The sequence below is a fragment of the Dendropsophus ebraccatus genome, chromosome 2 (assembly GCF_027789765.1).
Source record: "Dendropsophus ebraccatus isolate aDenEbr1 chromosome 2, aDenEbr1.pat, whole genome shotgun sequence".
Classification (NCBI taxonomy): domain Eukaryota; kingdom Metazoa; phylum Chordata; class Amphibia; order Anura; family Hylidae; genus Dendropsophus; species Dendropsophus ebraccatus.
Genome location: NC_091455.1, coordinates 100194308 through 100198751, shown reverse-complemented (window position 1 = coordinate 100198751; position 4444 = coordinate 100194308). Strand labels below are relative to the sequence as shown.

The following is a 4444-nucleotide window of genomic DNA, read 5'->3' as shown; positions in this document are numbered from 1 at the left end:
TCAGCTTTTGTTTCTCCAATTACTGTGGTTAAATTAAAGCTGAACTGTGATTGGTTGTCATGCTCAACTTTACTCAACTCAAGTTTAATTTGCCCATAGCAACCAATAAAAGCTCACATTTAAGTCTATAAGATATGAAAGGTAAGCTGTGATTGGTTGCTATTGGCATATTAGGCCGTGTTTTGTCTCTGGCAGATTAATAAAGCTGCTCCATTGCTGTAAAGCTTATGATGATGATGATGATGACTGAAAACACATGACATCAAGCTTTCCCATAATGCTTTGCAGTCAGCCCTTCCTCCATACCTCCTTACATTTTGGAGGGACACTTGTGATTCACAGACATTTCTAGAGACGAACAACAGTAAGTATGCAAAAAGGGCAATGGCACACCAAAAATGAGAATAAGTATGAAAGTCTTTATTTAAACAAACTATGAAACATGAAGGAAAAACACTTGGAAAAAGTTAAAAACACTTAAAAACAGAACAAGAGACCATGATTGTAATCATGTGCTCAGGGCCAATAGTGGAGAACCATATACTCCAAGTAAGTATCTCAAACCCCATCCAATAACATGATACTAGTCCCAAATCACAAATAGGATCCTGCTCTCAAGTGAAATAATTCATATATAACCAAGTGCAAGTGCATGAGAAATAGATGGAACATTCACGGGCATGGGAAAAAACCTTTGGCAAGCAAAGGAAAAAACAAACATGCAGCACCTAGATGGAATGGAACACAGGAGACCTTTATTGCGGATCTGAATGACAATACATTTAACATCATACTTACATCTCACTTTTCAGAGCGCACGGTTGACTTCTTGGACCTCAGGTTGGATGTGGTTGGGAATACTATACAGACCTCGTTGTTTAGAAAGAGCACATCGACGAATAGTCTCCTTCATTATGGGAGCTTTCACCCCCGACATTTACGCAATGAAATACCAACTGGACAATTCTTGCGGATTAGATGTAACTGCACAGACTTACAGACGTTTGAACTGGAGGCGAGAAACCTGACAGAGCGACTAAAGACTCGAGGTTACCCTAAGAAGGTCATCTCGAAGGCTTACCAAAGGGCAAAAGGAACGGACAGATCACACCTTTTTCGACCTAAACCACATGGTCAGGATAATAAGGTGAGACTTGTCACACCATACAACAATCAATGGGACGACTTACATCATATCTTGCGGAAAAATTGGAGCATCTTACTGACAGAACCTCGGCTGGCCGTTCATCTAACAGAGAGACCCACGCTAACAGCTAAGCGAGCCAGAAGCATTAGGGATCGGCTCACACAAAGCCACTTTGTACGACCTAGTACCTCTATCGGCAGCGGCATACGCATGCGGGGATCTTTTCCATGTGGCAATTGCAGTATATGCCAGTTCATGACGCCCACTCAGGAATTTGTTAATCCAAGAGATCATGGTCACTATACATTGCAGAACTACGTGAACTGCCGCACAAAGAATGTTATATATGTGATCATCTGCTCTCTTCTTTACGTCGGACAGACCTCACAGGAGCTTAGGAGGCGTATACAACAACACATCTCGAGCATTAGAAGGGGAACCAGAACCACATTGGACTTTTTGGACCGGACGCCCTTGGCCACGCATTGCAGAGACCATCATGCAGGTAAATGGGATGGCATCAGGGTGGTGGGTTTGGAGAAGGTTTCTATGGGACTCCGGGGAGGCAATATTCATAAACGCCTCCTACGGGTTGAGTCTAGGTGGATTTATAATCTTGGTAGCCTTACACCATGCGGCCTGAACGAGGAGTTATTGTATACAGGTTTCTGTAAGGGCTCGTAAGTTAATATTTGGTTTGTCACATTGCTTTTTTGATATCTTGGTTTGATGTATGGCCCTTCTTTCTCTAAGTTCACAACTCACTTACACGTTTTTTCACAACTTGTGTTTACATTTTTACCCTTCTCTTTTCCTTTTCATTTTCCCCTTCTCTCACTTTCCTCCTCTCACGATTTGCTTGGCCAGGCCTTTCCTGGCCTCTTAAGGCCCTATTCCACGGAACGATTATCGTTTGTATTTGGCCGATATCGGCCGCTACGGACGATAATCGTCCGGTGGAATAGAGTGCAACGATCAGCCGACATCGTTCATGTCGGCTGATCGTTGCAGTCGCTTGTTTTTCCCCCGGGCAGCCCCCCCGCAGCTCCCCGCCGCCCCCTCCCGCACTAACCCGCTCGCTGCAGCCGCGTTGAATAGCGGCGGCAGCGAGCGGGGAATAGGGGCATTACACACACTGGACATCACATCTTTTGTTTTAGCACTTTGTGGCATTTTGCAGTGTATATTTCTTTGCCCACTTTTCTTCATATAGTCTCTCACTTCCTTTTTTCCTTTTTTCCTCTCTTTCTTTTTTCTTTTTCTTTTCTCTTTTTCATTAGTTCTTTTCTTTGTAGTTTCACTTTTTTCTTTTTAGTTTTTCAGACCTTAAACCCTCCTCTCGTCATGACCATCATCATCAGGCCCGTATCTGCCATGAGGCGAGGTGAAGTGTTCGCCTCAGGCGGCAGATAACACAGCCCTTGAGGGGGGCGGCATCAGCGTCCTGTGTCCTTATCATTACAACTAGTTCCGGCTCAGTGCCCGGCCGTGTTTCCTGTCAGTTGCCTCATGAGAAGCGCTGAGGAGGCACTGGAAGCCTCGTATTCACAGGTATTCACATCACATAAGACATACTGTAGATATTGTGTCTCCTGCTATTAACCCTTTCAATAATGCAGAGTTATTATACTCTGCATCACTTACACACTGTAGAAAAGAAAAAGTTACCAGCAGCGGGGACGCTATATTATGTCTTCTCTGCACTGCCGACCTCCGAGCTGACCTCAGCACAGTGCAAGAGCAGGAGAAGAGGCATGAAAGTAATGTTCTGCTCTGCTGATAACTCATTCTGTATAGCAGAATGTAAGTGATGCACAGTAATACTCTACATTCTGCAGTACTGAAAGAGTTAACAGAGCAGCCCGTTTTATGGCTCTTCTCCGGCTCCTGAGGTCAGAGGTCAGCAGTTTTAGATTGTTGTTTGTTTTGAAGCTCCCAGGGGGCCCATAGTGGCTCAAACAGTTAAAAAATCTGGTCACCGCAGGGCGCACACTGTTATCCATAGTGCTGTCCCATACACACTGCGATGCTGCACTGTGCCTGTCCTGGATCTTCTCTCCCTGACTATTGCTCTGAGGGGGCGCTTTGTCAGTTTTCGCCTCAGGCGGCAGAAAAGCTAGAATCGGCCCTGATCATCATCATAGAGAATTTAGATCTCCAACCTATGAAGCCTCCCTGTTCGACATTTGCCCACCCATATATTCATCAACCGAATCTCCGTGATCCTGAGACTCTCTCTATAAGAACATTCAGCTCATTGGATTCCTAGAGTTTTTTTGGGTCCATATTACCCTAGCCTCATGCCCTTTTTTTGCCCGCTGAGTGAGATAACTGGATACTATTTTAGTATATTGCATTGCTCGTAAATATATATGTAAATATTAGTGTATATTTCTCCCTATAGGCTACTCCCATTATGTATGTGTATATTTATTCTTTGGCTGGACCTGTGTGTGGGCGATGACATTTTTTCATTATAATAATTTTTTTCTCTTTTTTATTTCATTCTTTATTTTTTTTTAATAATTTTTTTTTTTTTTTTTTTTTTTTTTTTTTTATCTTTTCATGGTTCCATTGGTAGATGCACATTTATATCACTTTGTGGGTATGCACGTTACACAGCTTGATTAATTTCAATTTTATTTTCCCCTTTTTCTTTCCCTCTTCATGCAGTTTTGTACAGCATGTAAGCACTTTATCTTATTTAACACATTAGATACATACATATTTTTCAGTAATGACCTATTGATACTGATTTTGGTATATATGTCTTATTTAACACCGTCAGCTTTTTTTTTTTTTTTTTGGGCTGCACCAATTATTTGTCTATAGATTTACTTTTTAATTTATCACACTGCCCCCAGATAGCAGTAATGGTATCGACATTTGGATATGTGTTCTTATTTTGGGCAATATATATGAATTTTATAGGTACAAAAAAGCTGTAGTTTCGGCGACTGTTTTCTGATCTTTTAGCGCTTGCGCATTGCCATAGGAGTCTCTTACCGTGTTGGCGCACTCGCTTTTGGTGTGACTGATATTGCGGCGGCCATCTTTGATTATCCTAACTACGGCGCATGCGCATGATTTCACTGATGTCTTCTATGTAAATAATCTTTTTCGCGCATGCGCTTTATGCACGACCGCATCCGTGTCGGCCATGTTGGTTCAGCATGTGTCATCTAGTCCTCCTCCGGTCAGCAACAGGTCTGTTAGTCCATTTCCTGTTTATTTAATTTATTTTCCTGTATGCTAATTGATGTATATGTATATAAGGAGCACTTGTCCCTATTGCAC

The 4444-nt window shown here is 42.5% G+C and overlaps 1 long non-coding RNA gene across 1 annotated transcript; it reads left to right on the top strand.

Moving 5' to 3' along the window:
- Nucleotides 1-279: 279 nt before the first annotated feature.
- On the top strand, nt 280-2507 carry LOC138784595 (uncharacterized). The gene is made up of 3 exons (XR_011361882.1): nt 280-364; nt 1529-1652; nt 2463-2507. It is a non-coding gene; the product is annotated as an uncharacterized lncRNA (long non-coding RNA).
- Nucleotides 2508-4444: the final 1937 nt, after the last annotated feature.